This window comes from Lycium ferocissimum, chromosome 11, assembly GCF_029784015.1.
Source record: "Lycium ferocissimum isolate CSIRO_LF1 chromosome 11, AGI_CSIRO_Lferr_CH_V1, whole genome shotgun sequence".
In the NCBI taxonomy this organism is placed as follows: domain Eukaryota; kingdom Viridiplantae; phylum Streptophyta; class Magnoliopsida; order Solanales; family Solanaceae; genus Lycium; species Lycium ferocissimum.
In genome coordinates this window covers 50,012,189-50,031,256 of record NC_081352.1, presented here as the reverse complement: position 1 = coordinate 50,031,256, position 19,068 = coordinate 50,012,189, and the positions used below count along the sequence as shown (strand labels likewise).

At 33.3% G+C, this 19,068-nt stretch overlaps 1 pseudogene; it reads left to right on the top strand.

Moving 5' to 3' along the window:
- Positions 1-906: 906 nt before the first annotated feature.
- LOC132038441 (2-alkenal reductase (NADP(+)-dependent)-like) lies at positions 907-18,606 on the top strand (annotated as a pseudogene).
- The last annotated feature ends 462 nt before the right edge of the window (positions 18,607-19,068 follow it).

The window sequence follows — 19,068 nt, the reverse complement described above, 5'->3', positions numbered from 1 at the left end:
TTCAAACATGATTTTTCGGTTGCTTTTTCAATATTCTTGGTGACTCCTAATAAGGAGATCACGAAGTATATACATGGACGTGTTCTTAATGGTAGCCAAAACTTCGCGAGAGATTTTCTTTAATCAAAGTTAAAGAGTATTTTTCAAGATTAACGGGTGAATCCATCCTTTTAATCATGGTTAATACTATTGTTGGATTACATAAATTTGGACATTTAATATTTAAAAGGAACAAGTGTCAGAAATTTAAATAGGAACTAAGAAAACTGGAGAAAATGGAAAAATAGAGAAGAGCCCGATAAAATTGTCTAGCTTCGCACTGCTTCTTGCTAGTTAACAAATTGCACTAATCAACATCAAGCACATGAAATATCAGTTAAAGACAGTTAAAGTTCGAGCCCTATGGCCTTATACGGCGCGACTCCTGATCAATCGAGGCCCCATTATGGATATTAAGCACCAGGTGGGAAACAAGAAGAAAAAAAAATCAAAGATATTTGAGTATTTGAAAGTATCATTCTCTATTTAATTAGTTTTGTATAGATGATGAATGATGAATGCAAGGAAACAATAAAGAAGAGTTAAAAACGTGCATTTACGGAGCAAAAGTGAATTGTGACAATTTTTCTCCACCACGTAACATCTATCACCCCTTTAATTTGGACTAGCAAAAGTACTGCACAAGGACCACCATTACTACACACTAGAAAATGAGATCTCTTGCCCTCTTACAATTTGAGGAAAAAAATGACCTTTCAAATCTCTTACTGTTTTTTTCAAATTTCGTATGTGTAAAAAATGAAGATCTCTTGTAAAAAATACATCTAGGGAGCGCAAAAATATCACCACCAATAATTACGCCAATACAAATATTTCGAAATCTGTCGATGCGCACCCACAATTACAATGGCTGAGCCAGAAGTGGAGAACAGAGATTGGTATGTTGCTAGTTATGCACCAAAGGGTGTTCCCAATTTTGACCATCTTAAGCTACGCACTGTAACTTTATCGCATTCCATCCCAGATGGAACGTGGCGTTCCAAATCCTCTATGTCTCCATTGATCCATATGTGCGCACTTAATTGAGTGGCCTCGATGATGGGCTCTCTCTGGGGCGGCTCAATGATATTGGTGGCCTAAAGCCACATTTTATTGAGAGGCCTTAAGCTTTTTAAACTCTATGAAACAAATTTGAAATTAATTTTTTTAATTTAGCCTTTTGAAACACAATGTTGTTAATAATTTTCGTATAATCGATTTCTCCTTATAGTTCTTTTCCAATTAACAATATCAATGATCCATGTAATCTTTTTTGAGATATTATATAAGAGCTATTTCTTTTAGATTGTATTAAAGTTTGAATTATGTCTCCTTCCTTTTTTTCGAGTTTTAAGTGATCTGATTCATATTTTCTAATTGACATATTTGAATTTTAATATGTATAATAAAAAGGAACAATATACACCTATGACTAAAATTATAAAAAGAAACAACAAATTTGAAATTTAAAAGATAACAACATGCTCAAAAAATAAGACCTGGTCTAGAAAAGAAAATACCGCAGCTTCAATTTGCTACTCCCTCCGTCCCATATTACTTGTCCACTTTCCCTTTTACACGCCCTTTAAGAAATCATAAATAAAAGTGTATTTTTACTACATTACCCCTATCTCTCTCCAATAAATTACACTCTAATCAATATTGGTTACTTTAAAAAATAATTAATCTTTGAGGTCAAAATAGAATAATTTTAATTAATTCTATCTTGGTTTTATAAATGAACAAGCATTTTGGGACGGATATATTTAGTAATGTGGACTACTAATATGGAACGGAGGGAGTAGCTATAATGCTTGAAATTTTGTGAAACAATAAAGTGCAATTTAATTCATTCAATGTCCTTTCCCTTATTTTTGAAATACTAGATAGCTTACAAAAATACTAGGTAGCTTAGTGAGACAAGAATACAAAGAATTAGAAAGTAAACAAAACAAGAATGATTATTTATGTGAGAATGTAAATTGCATAACGGCCATCACCAATCACATTGCTAAATAATTTTTTTTCCTTTTTGTAAAGATCTTGTACCATCTAATCTTACAATATTCAATACTTAAAAAATAATGATCATGAAACTAACTATTATTAATAAGAAAAAGGGAGCTTAAATATGTTGGGGCCTAAAGCGTGTGCTTTAGCCGCTTGGCCCTCTGGCCGGCCCTGCTCTCTCTCCCCCGCACCCACTCGGCCAGGTTTAACTATCTTAGCTTCTAACCACTTCATGTTTGGCTAATTCAATCAATTTCTTAGTAATAATTGAGTTATGATCTTTTTGTTGACTTAATTTAAAGGGTTGAAGACCTATCGAATTATTATTGGGGTTTTAAGGTGTGAATGAGAAATGAGAAAAAACACTTTTTGGATTGCACCAAAAAGGTACTCCCTCCGGATCAAAAAGAGTGTTCACTTAGACATTTGCACACCTCTTAAGAAAATACTAACTCCTAGATAAAAATAGGTAATTTGACTAAACTGCCCCTAATTAAATAGGTATTGGGATTTGGTCACATAACACTTAATAGGGGCAAATTTGAAAAAATAAGGTTAATTCTTTCTTGATTTGATAAGTGGACACTCTTTTTGACAAAAAAAAAAAAAAGGCTAAGTGGACACTCTTTTTGATCCGGAGGGAGTATCTTTTAGATTGAACCTCTCCGTCTCACCCTTTTATTGTGTTAAATTCAGAGCCCTTGCCTCAAATTTTAGATACCGAAATCTGAATTGATCTTTCTCCCCTCTAAAATGTTCCCTGCATGTGTTTTCAAAACAAAAATATAGTAGAGTCGTGTGATTTACTCCGTTTGAAATCTCAATACAACTTCAAAAACTCTTTTTTTCTTTTCAAATTTCACAAAATCCGTAGCCGAACGCTAGCTAATAATACTGTGATACTTTCTTTCCCTAACTAGAGAATTGATATTACTATTATTTGGCATGCAAATCAAACAATTTTTTCTTTCGTTATTATTTTTTCAAACTCTTTATTAATAAATACTAATTATCAAACTCTTTATTTGATATATATTCATAAAAATATATCAAATATGTCGTAATTTGTATAAACTTGTGCAAGAATATTGGAACAACTCATTATCGCTAGAACACCTAGATATGACAACGACTTATTCGGCCTAATTAAGAGAAAATGAAATCTCTTGCCCTTTTACCATTTGAAGACTACACACAAATCAATTAAGACATCCCATCAACCACGCGAAGTTAAACCATCAAATTTGGTTTAAATGATGAAGACGACAATAAGAACCAAAGAACTTTTCAGTTTAGAATATTAGTCGTACACTTCTATAAAAAAAAAATTTCTTTTTTGCCAGTGCTACAGCGGATACTTCTACAATGTTTACATCAATACCTCTCATTCTTTTCATTTAAAAAAGAGATAAAATAAAAGGCTAAACCAACAAAACAATACTTTGTACATATATATGAGAATGCAATTTGAATCTCAAGAGACCGTAATTGGTTTACATGCTATACTAGGAACTTTGGAGTGTAGTACATAAATGCACTCCCAAGAGAGCGGGTATGTTAATTCTGATAAACCTAGAAATGCAGATGCACAATTTGATTGACCTTAATATACTGTAACAAAATTTGGAAAATTATTAAAATTTACATATATATGTAATTATAATTTTATATAGGAATTTACTCCCTCCGTCCCAATTTATGTAGCACAATTGAAAAACCCAAGTTTTTATTGGCCGGAATTTCTTTATATGCCTTTTAAATATTTTAAGTTGTTAACTATTGTAATTTAGTATTTTTTTACGCAGTTTTCAAATATATAAATTTTATTTCAAAAACCTTAAAATTTCTATATCTGAATTCACGGTCAAAGGTTAGAAGTTTGAATTTGAAATTCCAACCGTGCCAGGAAAGAATGAGTATATAGTCCGTAATATAGTCACTTTTTCCTTAAAACTAATACCAAACTAAAATTGTTTTTAAAGCAAAAACCAAACAAAATCGAACTAAAATATGACATTTTTTTCGTTTGATTAAAATTTCTGACCTGGTTCTATTTTTCGATCTATTATGAACACCCCTATGCTGTATGTCATTTATTTTACTTTTTCAAGGAAAAAGAACTATTTATGTCCAAAGAAATATACCCCAGCAGGACTATTTATGGATTTTTAGTAAAAAACCAACATACGGCGTTACAGGACCCATGTTAAGGACTATTTTTGGTTCTTAGTTCCGAATCCATGCATAATTACTAATAGTACGAGTTAATCCATCCAAATTCATGGCATTGGAGGAGAAATTAAATCCGATTGGTCCAAATTACCAGATGATTTGAAAGTTGAGATTTTGTGCCGGTTACCGGAGAAACCTTTAATTTCGTTCAAAAGGGTGTCCAATGATTGGTACTTTTTAATTTCTTATGGTTGTGTTCCCAGATTATCTCCACCATCACCTTGTGCCCCTATCTGTGGTGTCTTTGGTCCTTGCTTTACTCGTGACCCAGCCAAGATTTCCAACATAGTATTCTCTCCTCACGGAGCTTACCATAGCCTGTTTTATCACCGTCAGAGGCACCATAAACCAGATCCTATTGGTACCTACTTGGACTCCTTGCCCTTCACCTGTACTACTAAAAATCTACATGACTGCTGCAATGGTTTCCTTCTTATATTCCGCAATGACTACGAACCTGCCCAGTATTTAATTTGTAATCCAGCTACCAGACAAACTATTACTATACCTGTCAATCCAAAGCAGGATCAAAATTCGATCTTGGTGGACAGTTCGCTCCTTTTCGATCCAAGCGAGTCGTTAGAATACAAGATTATTCGGTTCGTTCACTCCATTGGTAAAGCCACTATACGGTTCCTGGATGTTTTTTCTTCTGAGACGGGAGAATGGATTGAGTACAAACTTCCTCTTGAGCCTAAGGTTTCTGGAATAGGATGGCTTAAGAAATCAGTCTATTTGGATGGAGTCCTGTACAGAATATCGGGTGGTGGCTGTCTCATTCGTATACGCATAAGATCTAACCCTAATCTTGCAAATATAAATGCTTGGGCTACCATTGAATTTCCAGATCAGCAGCAAAGCAACAAGTATGTAGGATCTATTGGAGCATCAAGAGGCCATCTTTATTATTTCAATCGGAATGCATCTGACTTCCTTGTTTGGATGCTGGAGAATGAGAATGGTACTCAATGGGCTTTGAAGCACAATATCAGCATACATGGTTTGCAAAATTCTGTGGCCGGATATTACTGCAGGGTGTTGGCAGATAAGGTTTGGTCTACCATTCAGCCTTGTGTACTTCTTCCTAATTCGGAGGATATTATCCTTTTTGAAACTCCATGGTTTTTGGTAACTTATAAGTTTAAACTCAAGTCCTTTGATTTTTATACTGCCAATTTCCGGAGTTGTGAAACAAGAAGATTAGGACAATCTTTTCCTTACTCGCGAAGTCTCATTGTACTCAATAGTATCATCAATAAGCATCTTGGATCATCTGCCTCATTCAGCAAGTTCTAATTATTTATCTTGTATTTTGCTATTCAACTTTGCATAGGTAGTAACTATGTTTACTGACGGTTATTAGGTTCAGTCTTTGGGCCCTCCTCCCTGTATGTGTCTTCTTTGTTTTCTTTATGTTGCATAGACTTCAAGTAGAAGATCGACATTTTTTATTTTTGACACATTAGTTCATGTAGAAGTTCGACACTTTTATCGTTGGCATTTGTAAATTTGTCATTGTGCAAGGGTATGCTACCATATTGACTGAATTCTGATGTGGCCTTCAGATTCCTTGTTCAAAGTGTAAGATTGATAATACCCCAAGACTTTGCTTTAGTGGTAAGAGCGCAACTCGCGATGTGTGGGTTAGGTGCACGTTACAAGTTCAAACTTGCCACAGACAGAGCCTGGTATTTAAGTGAAGTAGGATAGAGGAGTGAGCCATTATTCATTGAGTTTTGAAGCATATGACCGCTAGCCCTCGGGGATTTCTTAATTATAAAATAAGCGTGTAATGATAATACCAAGACTACTAAGGATGAGCAAAACCCATGTCCCTTAAAGCAATCTTACTCGGATCAGATTTCAAAATATCACCTAAAGTCTCCTAGAATTGCGATAGATATTGGGCTTGAAGTGTGCGATTCTTGTGCAGGGTGTCTATCCCTTATCAATATTAATGGTAATTTACTTAAACTTATAAGTTTAAATACAAGTCCTTTGATTTGTATGATGTAAAATTCCGGAGTTGTGAAACAAGAAGATTAGTGCAATCTTTTCCTTACTCGCGAAGTCTCGTTGTACTCAATAGTATCATGAACAAGCATCTTGGATCATCTGCCTCATTCAGTAAGTCCTAACTTATTTATCTTGTATTTTGCGATTCAACTTTGCATAGGTAGTAACTATGTTTACTGACTGTTATTAGGTTCAGTCTTCGAGCCCTCCTCCCTATCTGTTTTTCTTTATGTTGCATAGACTTCAAGTAGAAGATCGATATTTTTTATTGTTGACACATTTGTTCATGTACGTAGAAGTTCGACATTTTTATCGTTGGCATATTTGTAAATTTGTCATTGTGCAACAGTGCAAGGGTATGCTGCCAATTTAATTGACCGAATTTCTGATCTGGCCTTCAGATCACCTGTTCAAATTAAGTGTAAGATTGGTAATTGACCCCAAGACTTTGGTTTAGTGGTAAAAGCGCAACGCATGATATGCGGGTTAGATGTATGTTACGAGTTCGAATTCGCCACAGGCACCGCTAGCCCTCGGGTATTTCTTAATCCATAGACTAAGCGTGTAATGACACTACCAAGACCACTAAGAAAAAGCAAATCCCTTAAAGCTATTACTCGGATCAGATTTCAAAATATCACCCAAAGTCTCCTGGAATTGCTGATAGAAATCGGGTTCGAAGTGTTTGCGATTCTTGTGAAGGGCGTCTGTTCCTTAGGATATAATTCTTTGAAGTTTTAAGTGTTGGAACTCATTGTTTACAATGGTAGCAAAGGTGAAAAGCGTGAAAGTGCCCGAGGTCTAGTAGCGGTTTAAGCTCAAACCGCAACTAAAACATGAGCTTTAGTAAAGAAAGGCAGTAAAAATGTAAAATTATCCATGAACTAGTAGAAACCATGTGATTTTTTACTTGTTCCTTTCACTCTTTCGGTTGCTATAAGGACTTGTAATCTTGTTGTCTACATTCATATGCAACTACGTTGTTCGTTTGCATAAACAAGTTTAGCTAGATACTATCTAACAATGGGAATTGTTTGATCACGTGCTTTATTAATCGTCATCACAAAAAATAAAGGTACATAAATTATTTTCAGACTTGAAAATCGTCATAATTATATATGACCTTCACTATCTCTTCCCGTGTCAATCAATGAAATTGCAAAATTCCTATAAAATAGGAAAACCCGGAGAACAAATTAAAATTTAATATAGGTAACCCATTCAACAACTCTTCTACAGGTGACGCAACAAAGGACGTCGAATCAGATCATCCTTTTCGTCCGTGCCTAAAATACTCAAGAAACATATAGGGTATGTTCGGTGTGGAGGAAAACATTCTCCGGAAAATATTTTCCAATTTTTTCATGTTCGTTTGGTAAAAAATTTTGGAAAATTATTTTTTAAAAAACAAGCCTTTTAAAAATGAGAAAAATAACTTATCTAATGAAAGTAGGGAAAATAAGTCCACAGTGACATTCCTAGCTTCACACTGCTTCTTGCTAGTTAACAAATTGCATTAACCAACATCAATCACATGAAATAACAGTTATAGAATCAGTTAAAGTTTGAGCCCTGTGGCCTTATACGACAAGACTTCTGATTAATCGAGGTCCCAATATGAATATTGAACACACGATGGGAAAAAAAAAAAAAGAATCAAAGGTATTTGAGTATTTGAATGTGTCATTCTCTAGTGAGTTAGTTTTTTGTATAGATGATGAATAATGACAGGAAAAAAAAAAGAAGTTAAAAACGTGCATGCATTTATGGAGCAAAAGTGAATCGTCACAATTTTTCTCCACCACGTAATATATATCACTCCATTAATTTGGACTAGGAAAAATACAGCACAAGGACCACCACTACATCCGAGGACCTCAAAAATATCACCAATAATTACACCTGCCTTAGCACGGCTCATTGCCTATGCATATATTTTGAGATCTATCCTGCGCACCAACAAATCCACTACAGAATAATCAGAGACATAAACATAAAAAATATTGCATATAGTGCCCGCTCTAAAATGCTAGAGCTTCCCTTCAGCATTAGTCCTTACGCGCAAACATGGCTGTGCCGGAAGTACTGGAGAGCAGAGAGTGGTACATTGCACCAGGTGTTCCCAATTCTGTCCATCTTAAGCTACGCACTGTGAATTTATCGATAAGAGCGGATTCAATACCTGACGGACACGTGGCATTCCAGGTCCTATATGTCTCCATTGATCCATATGTGCGCACTCAATTGAGTGGTCATGATGATGGGCTCTCTCTTCCTCAAATCCCACTTGGCCAGGTGTACTATACATCTTCTAACCACTTCATTTTTGGCTAATTCAATCAACTTTTAGTAAGTAGTTCAATTTTTAAGGGACGGGCTCCTCTTCATTTTCCCCAAGTTCCTATTTGGATGAAAGACACATGTTATAGTTAATAATTAATGGTTGAGATCTAATTATCCAAATCAAGGTCCTAACCATAGTTAGAATAACAAATATTAATTTGACAATCCCAAAATTCTAACTAAAACATTATATCGCCTATAAATTAATCCAATTTTTTTTTTCTTTTCCTATTTATTACGTGCTCTTCCTTTTTTTTTTTTTTTTTTGCTTCTTTTGTATAATTTTTTTTTGTACAGTTCTTCTTAATTCCCCCCCCCCCCCCCCCCCTACGTCCATCTGGATAAGTTCCCATATTTTTTTTTTGTATACTTCGTGCTTTAATTTTAATTCAAGAAAAGAAAATTTATAAGTCATCTATATGACACGTAATAAATAGGAAAGAAAGAAAATTTTAGGATTAATTTATAGGCGAGATAATGTTTTAGCTAGAATTTTGGGATTGTCAAATCTTTTTAGAGTAATTAAAGAAAATATTTGTTATTCTAACTATGGTTAGGACCTTGATTTGGGCAATTAGATCTCAACCATTAATTATTAACTATGACATGTGTCTTTCATCCAAATAGGAACTTGGGGAAAATGGAGAGGAGCCCCATCCAATTTTTAAATGGATTGAGTTCTTATTCGTTTGTTGACTTAATCCAGCGAATTAAAGGCCCGTCAAATTATTGAGTAAAAATAGTATTTAAGGTCGATCAGTTTCTCAGTTCTATCTTTGAAAAATTCATTGTCATGTGGTGACAACCAACCGATTGAAGATCCACCAAATTATTGAGTATAAATAGCATTCACAGGTTACTTTTCAGTCCTACCTCTGAAAAAATCACTATCATGGAGTTTCAAGGTGAAATTCCATGACATGACACTTCATAAAATTTCACATTCAAAATTTGAAACTTCATGATAGTAACTATTTTTTTTAATATTGAGACTAAGAAATAGTTATTTGTGAATTAATTGTTGAATCAAATAGTATAACTGGATGGGTAAAAAAATGCAACCTAAACCAAAGATAGTAAATTACGTCTGGAGATCGAGAGTTCCGGAAAATTGAAAGAACTAAAACTAAGTACTATTAACTCATAGTGTTTTATTTTCAAAAAGTAAAATAATTAAACAAATTAAGAGGAGATGTTGTGTCATGTTAGGCGGGTTGGTTACAATCGGCATCTGTTATTTGAGCCAATCTTTATCCAACTCATTATGACTTATGCAAACTTTCAACGAGAATAGAGTCTGACATGTTCTGATTCGTCCATATTTGATTCAATCCGCCCATTTGCTTCCCTAATCTCATGGGAAGTAACTCACAAAAACTGCAAAGTTTGTTTCAAGTCAACCAACTTTATGAAAAGTTTAATGTATAGCTTCTAGTATGATGATATTTATCAATATGTACAATGAAAAATTGCAGGTGATAAGAGCATTTGGAATGGGAAAGGTGATTCAATCTAAAGACCCCAAGTTTTCAGAGTGAGAAATAGTAATTAGCCGTATTTGCCCTATTGCTGAATTTGGTGTTATGCCTTCTAATTTGCTTCAGAAGGTCAATCCTGCACATGGAATTGCATTGCCCGATTATCTTAGTTGCTTAGGTATATACACCCCCCCCCCCCCCCCACACACACACACACACACACACAAAAAACACATATTTTGATTTTCGTTTTCAGGTTTTTTCTTTTTCCTTCCAAAAGAAAAATGTTAATTGACATTGAGATACCTAAATTCGTAGACTTTGTTACTTTATGCCACACTAGTACTGTTGAGTGTTCTGTCTCATCGCTATATAGACACAATACAATGTCTCACTCTCGTTGGTGGCCCTTGAGTTCAATTGCTTTTGGTTTAATATGGTATCCATGATTCCCAAGAAAAGAAGTGCACTACCCTGAATAATAAAAATACTAGTCAATATAACTTAAATCAATTATGTAGAACTTTTCCTATGCTAATAGTCTTTTTGGTAAAGTTTTTTGGAGGCTAGATTTTTTTTTTTTTTTGAGGTGTTTGTCCAACAAAAGAAAGTGTTTTAAATCAGAAACAGAAGCAGTTTTTCTGTTGTTCGAAAGAAGCTACAACTTTTTATTTCAAGAAGCAGCATTAATAAAAAACTAATTTTTTCAAGACTATTTTTTACCATAAATTTATATCTACTAAACTATTCTTCATTAATCTCACACATATTTTTAATTTACTTGGAAATCAAGAGCAAGTTGTTTATTTAATTATTTCACCTTGTTGTACATAGGAATGCCTGGTATAACTGCATGGGTGGGCATAGAAAAGATAAGAAATGCTAAAGAAGGATCAAATGTTTACATTGCCGCAGTTGGAATAATAGCTGGAGAACTAGCCAAAGTTAAAGGCTGTCGAGTTATTGGAAGTATAGGTTCTGATGAAAAGGTATTATTGGTGCCAAATTATTTACTATATGATTGTTTTATACTAATAGTAACAGACTAATAGTTCATATCGTTTTCATACACACAATTTTGAGCGGATTTGTTAAACATTGAACGAGATATATACATTTCATACACTAAATTTTGAGTGAACTTTTTAAGCCTTGAGCGAGATATACATATTTCATACATAAAATTTTGAGTGATTTTTTTTTAAATAATAATAATTTTTTTAAAAAGATAAAAAATAATTATTTTTTTAAAAAAAATAATTTTTTAAAATAATTTCTTTTTTAAAAAATAAAAATAAATTTTTAAAAAATAAAAAAATATTTTTTTTAAAAAATTAAAATATAAAAAAGCATGTTTTGTACAGGGTTTGTAATGTTATGTTTTGTAAATAGAAAACTATCGTCACGTTTCGTAAATATTTCTCCTTAATATGTATATATACGTACTTTACCCTTTAGAGAACGACCAAAGATTAGTTTAAAAGGTAACCTTTTATATTTCAATTGCAACCTCTCTTTAAGATTAGGCCAACTTGAGACCAAAAGAGATGAATTAATTACTCAATTAATTAATCAAGCTTCTTTTACTCAACAAAGTAAAATATTTATTTTTTCAAATACGAATAGATTATAACTATTAAGTCGTCAATGACTTTCATTTTGACACTTCGAAATAACTACTAAATTAAACACACATTTTAAGTATGACTAATACTTAAAATTATAGATAAATTATATGTGATATATATTACGATATTTTGCCAAGTGCAATGGCAAAATAACACCAAAACTAGTTAAAAAAAATATTTTTGACTTTTATGAATACGTATTTCACTTTGTTTGAAATTCAAGAAGCTTGACTAGTTAATTTAGAAATGTGGAGGGCCAAAATTGGGTGTCAACAATTTGGACATATTGTCACACACACAGTTAAGGAATTCAATTCCATTATCAATTCTTATAGTTTTTACTGTTTTTTCAAACTGATTTCTGGTGTAGTTCATAAACTGTTGTAAAGCAACACACACATCATACTTCTATTTAAGTAAATATATCCAAGTAAATCTTGTAAGATCATCTACTATAGTCAAGAAGAATTTATTGCCATCAAATGTAGGTACTCTATAGGGTCCCCAAAGATCAACATGTATTAGTTCAAACTGTCTAGTACTCTTGATACTACTTGATTGGAAAAGTAATCTAGTGTGTTTAGCACATGGACACACTGTACAATTTGTTATTTTCTCCTTGATTGTCTATATACTAATAGGAAACAACCATTTTAAAACCAAACATGATGTATGGCCAAGCCTCTTATGCCACAACAAATCCATTGATGAGTTAGAACTTTGAGTTGCAAAACTAAGATGTCTTCTTTTATGGTTCAGCAACAAATATAATCCATTGATTTCTCTACCAATCTCCTTCACCCTCTCAGTGAAGAGATTCTGAAAAATGAAGAAGTCAGGAAAAAAGGAAGCAAAGTACTTCAGCTCTTTAGTGAGCTTAGAAATTGAAAGTAAATTGTACTCAAATTGTGGTACATGAAACACATTTGAAATTGAACTTCTCTCGGAGATGTTACTTGACCATGTATGAGTCACTAGTGATATATCTCCATTTGGTAAATGCACCTTTTTTGGAATTGCAGTTATAGTTGTTTTGTTCAGTAAATCAAGATCTGAGACTATATGATTTGTGGCTCCTATATCCACAATCCATTCAAGATTATGAGAAGTTACCATTTCCATGATCTTAGTCTTAGTTTCCATACCTGACACATTACTTGCTAGGTTCACAGAGGTGTTGTTATTATTGATGGATGATGACAAGTCCTGGCCTTGGTTCAACATTTGAACTACCTCATCATACTGATTCCTTGTGAATGGAATTCCTCCTACTTGAATTTGACTCATTGGATTCATAGTATTTTGGCCAACCACACCAGAACCACCAGAGCCAGACCCTTGTGCACTAGCATTTGAACTTGAACCATATGGGTTGTTTGAGTTCTGAGCATACAGTTTTGTGTTTTGCCCATAGTTAAACATTGATTGTTGAGTACTGACATTTTGCATTTGAGAATTCATCTTTCCATTCTCTTCATGTTACATTGTATGTTGCCTCACCACGGGAACTATTTACTTTCTTCTAAACTTTGAATTTGCAGGATAACAAAACAACTTGTAACACACCTCTTTAGTATTTCCTTTGATTTTGCAAAAGTCACAAAACAGATTCCCATTGTAAGGTCTCTTGTTTTTCTGATTCCCATTAGACCTTAGATGATCACAATTCCCATGAGACCTTCCATGATCATACTTTCTTGCATTTCTTGTAAATATAGCAGTATCATAACTTGCACTACTAAAACCTGGTACTGCACCTAGAATTCCAGAATTTGCTGCAACTGTTTTATGTCCCTCATCACTAAAAATCATAGAATATGCTTGATTAACAGATGGTGAGGCATAAGCAAGATTTGACTCCTAGCTTGACCATAAGAGTCATTTAACCCCATCAAGAACTGATAGAGTTTCAATTTTTGCAAATGCAACCTAAAATCTTTTGATCTTTCACAATTACACCCTGGGTCTGGTGACAAGGCATCAAATTCTTCCCAAAGATTCTCCAATCTTAAAAAGTAAACTGACACAAAATTGGTTCCTTGAGTGAGAGTAGCAATCTCTTTGTGAATATTATAAGTCCTAGAACCATCAACTTTATTAAACCTTTCTTTTAGTTCTTCACATACATATCGTGCACTGGTTGCATACATAATACCACCTAGTAATGACTTAGACACTGCATTCATTGTTCAAGAAAGAACAATGGCATCTACAAGTTCCCAATGACTCCATACAGATTCAGGATACTGTTCTTTAGTACAAGAACCATTAACAATTCCCATCTTATTTCTACCCAAAAGAGCAAGTCTCACTGACCTAAACCAAAAAACATAATTTTCAATACCTGTCAATTGAAATGATATGATTTGAATTCCACTGATATCTGATGGATGCAAGAAAAGGGGATGATTGTAATCAACACCAGATGCTTGACTCGAGCTGGTACTCCCCGGAGTTACAGTTGCCGGAATCATACCATTCGACTGAGTAGTTTGATCTTCAGTTGTTGTCATTTTCTCAAAATTTACTTAACAACAATCTTGACAGAGATTAAAGCGGAAGCAATTTGTGAATTACACGCACAGAGAGCAAGAATTTCGATTTCTTCAGATTATGAACTCGACTGACTATTTCAACCAAGAATCGATGAAGTTGAAATCAGACTTTGAATCAATTGATAGTCAAAGCTCTGATACCATGTGATTTAACAAGAATAGAACCACGGTAATTCAGAGAGAAAGGAGAGTAAGATTTCATTGATGAAGAAGAAGAGAATTCAATACAATAGTTGAGTATGAAGCTTAGCCGTTGGTTCTTATATAGACTCACTAACTATAACTATTGACTCTTAAGAATTTAACAACTTCATAACTAACTTAGGAAAAGATTATCATACCCTTAATGAGCATAATTACATAATAACAGATTTTCGTTTTAATGCGTTACTTCATGACTTGATAATTTTGTTTTGAGGTTAAAGTAAAATTCAAAAGAGCCGAAAGATTTTTAAAGGGACTTGTTGAACTAATTCCCAAAAAAGAAGTGCACTGTACCATGAAGAATAAAAATGGTAGTCAGTATATATACCAAGCATGTAAATCAATTATAACAGATGTAGAAAATTTTCCTATGCTAGTAGCATGTTATTTGGTGAAGCTTTTTGGAGACTAAACAGAAACTTTTATTTTTTAAATTTTTTTGAGGTGTTTGGCCATCGAAAGAAAGTGCTTTTAAGCAGAAACAAAAGCTGTTTTTTTGTTATTCTAAGGAAGCTGCAACTTTGTTTTTTCAAGATAATTTTTTTTTATCATAAATTTATATCTACTAAACTATGCTTCATTAATCTAACACATATTTTTAATTTGCTTGGAAATCAAGGGCAAGTAATTTATTTAATTATTTTTACCGGGGTGTACATAGGAATGCCTGGTATAATTGCATGGGTGGGCATAGAAAAGATAGGAAATGCATAATAAGGATCAAATGTTTACATATCTTCGGCAGCAGGAGGAGTTGGAATAATAGCTGGACAACTAGCCAAAGTTAAAGGCTGTCGAGTTATTGGAAGTGTAGGTTTCTGATGAAAAGGTATTATTGGTGCCAACTTATTTACTATATGATTGTTTTATACTAATAGTAACAGACTAACAGTTATGTGATCTAATAAGTAATAACTAGAGAATTAGTATTGCTTCGTTTTAGTTTATGTGAATGTATTATTAACTGACGAGTCAAATAATATTTTTGATAATGTGGAGTTATAATTCTCTTTTATGTAGTCTTCCGATATGTAAATTCTATTTTGAAAACTTGAAAAATAATTTTTGCCTGAATTTGTACTGAAAGTTAGATAACTTGATCGTTGTATTCCAAACTCCTCCAAATAAATTGAGACAGAAAAAAAAATGTCTGTGGAAATCGAGCATACGCAAATGAAGCAAATAAAAGCGGGTGATTGAACTCGATTGAACTTGACCCATGTAGAAATTTTGGGTATCCAAGACCATTAAACGCCAATCAGTATTAATCGTATAGAAAACATAGTATAAAAAATATAAAGGAATCTCTATAAATAGTTAATGCAACCTCGAACTCAAAATCTTGGGATAGAGCACCCCGAACTCATCCACGGGTCCGCTAATCGTTACAATACATAATCAAGATATTAATCAAACATAGTATTGCTACTTATCTTATGTAACATGGAATGCAACCTCGAATCTAGCCTTCAAGACGAACGAAATCCACACGTTATCCTCGTGTGGGCGTAACCCGAATAATACTAACACAAATTGCGTTGTAATAATTTCTATGGAAAAAAGTGTAGAAACTTGTAAAATCCTTCCTCCTTGTGGAATAAGACCCTTTTTTTTTTTTTTTTTTTTTTTTTATAACTACAGATTTTAGGGTTTAAACCCTTTTCCCAAACCTGCTAGGTCTTTCTTTTCCACCAAGAAATTAGATTCCTTTTAATTCTTTATTATTCGGGCACAGGAGGGACCACAGAATTTAATTAACGAGGCTTCCTATTATGGAATTAATTCAAAATATCTGAGTTAATCCTACCATAATAAATTACGAATTATTCCACTAAAAATTCGTGAATCGCACTCCTCGCTCAATTTCGAAATCATACATTAAAACTTATTTAACTCCCCATGTTAAGATTACAGATACCAATCAATTAAATTACTGACAATTTAATTCATTGACTAATTGAATCCTTTATATTTCCGTTTAACTTATATCATGTGACGGATACAAAATCCACCTGCAGAGTTTTCACATGAGACTTATAAGCATTCATAAAGGGGTATCATCAATCTCAAAGTCGAGACATGGATTCTATCAACTAATTATTATTTCACAAATGTATTTTGCCATTATCCAATTTACCAGGAATACATAGACTCGTAATTGAGTCATACCTTTTAATAAATCAAAATAATCGACAAATCACACTGATCATAATAATTATATCAAGATTAAGAGTATAAGTACATTTAATGAACTAGAGAATTTTTTTTTCAGTACAAAAACACTTATCTCTACTTGGTCCGTTCAATACATACAAATGTGCATTTTCGAAGACAAACATCGAACTATCTAGCTCCCATAATGAAGATGCATTATATTAATCCTTGCTACAATCATACCGATGGCTTTGTCCAAATTCCATCTTAGATTGTGAACATAAACTTTATACTTATAAGGACCGATGATTTAATCTTTCGTGTTTAAGCTAAACTCTATATACCAAATCATCTACTATATAAGTAAAGGACACACATATTAGTACATGATCTATTTAACTCTTTATTAAAAATTGAATAAATATTGTTCTATAATAAATACTATATCCAAACACATGGTTAATAGTATATATCCCAACAAATACATATGCCGAAAAGAAGCTGGCTGACTTAACTTAGTAATTTGGATTTTATTTTTTTAGGTGAAGCTTTTGAAAGAAGAATGTGGGTACGAGTACGACGATGCTTTTAATTACCGTATAGAGACAGATTATGATGCAGCATTAATCAAGTAAACTCTTGTTGCTTCGTTTTTTTTTCCTTATATCTTTTTATCTTTCTTGGACTATCTTTTTAGCAATTACTTACTCAAATTATCATTATTTCTTACAGATTCTTCCCCGATGGAATCGATGTGTATTTTGACAATGTTGGTGGTAAAATGCTTGAGGCCGTTCTTAATCATGTCAATCACGGAGCTCGTATTGCACTTTGTGGGATGATATCCGAGTACAATAAGGTACTTCTTTTGATATATATATATAATCGTCTGGTATTCGAAACTCATTGATCTGACGTTTCATTTCTTCTTTTCAAATTATTGAAAAGAACTATACTGACGAAAAGCGAACTGGACTTTGTAGGTTTGGACAGAAAGAGGAGGAGTTCGGAATCTATTGAACATGGTAAAGAAGTTATGATGAGAGGGTTTATGGTGGGTTATTATTATAATCACTTTGACGAATTCATAAAAGAGAAGGAAGTCCACTTGAAAGAGGGCAAAATAAAGTCCACGCACAAAATCTACAAACGGTATTGAGAGCTTCTTGGAAAGTTAATCATTTCTATTTTCTAGCTCCAATGTTGGAAACGTAATTCTTCAAGTTACTCAAAGTAATCCTCCCTATTATCCTCGGAATAAACAAGCAAAAAACGACAACATATGTATCTATTTATGATTGTTAACTATATTACTTTGTCCTTTTTGTAAAATGTTGCATTACATCTACATGAAGAGAGATATAAATGATTGTGGCGTATGTTGAATCTCTAATCTTATCCTTAGAATCTTCATTTATTAAGGTTGTGTTGTTTGGCTGGAGTTAGACATTAACCCACTTGTATATTAAGAGTCAAAAACTGAATACATTAAGGGGACATATATAAAACCAAACCTTCTCAAAAATTATATGGGAGTTGGACATGCATGTCCAACTCAATATAAGTTGGATGCAAGTGCATGTCTTTGTGGTGATGAATATAAAACATAATAGAGAGAGCTACTCCCTTTTCCTTTTTTTCTTCTTGTTCTTCAATAAACATTATCTCCATTCTACACAAAAGCGCAGTATGAATTTGTGCATTAATTTCTATCTATCCGTCCACGGTACAAAGTATGCACTCATGGTGGTTCACAAATGAAATTACACTTCAAAACTCGAAAGAGTAGTAAATGCCATCATTCAATATCATTAGACCCTCCAAACAATGAAGGTCATTTTGAAGGAAATGTATTTTTGCCTTGCATGTAACACAGTACCTATCCAAGATGGTTCAATTATCCTTCTTATCATTTCCCATGCTGAGCCACCAGTAAAGGAAGAGTGAGGGTCAGCTGTCCAAATTGTTCAATCAGTGATAGTGAAATTAACAGCTTCATATTAATAAATATGATCTCTCAGAAACAGAGAAAGGTAGAGCTTAAGCTCTGTCCAATGTCAATGATTATCTACTACTTAATAGATCAACATTCTTCTTATTGTTGGCTCTAGAATTAGCAGGAAGGAAGCTGCTTAGTGGACCTAAACTTGTGCGGTTGTCATACTGAACGGTCATTTTAGAGACTCAAATTATAGCCCGTTCCAATTTAAGCACTTGAAATACATAATAAAGTGTTTCTATTACACACTTCTAGCTCAAATTATGGACTAGTTTTTGCATGTGTTCTCAAACATTCATTACGTAGATAATTGATCGTATGTAATATGTTGCCTCCTTTAATTTTACATCAGAATCAATTGGAACAGGTATGAGATTTTACGACTTAATGGGTGCTTGAGAACATGCGTA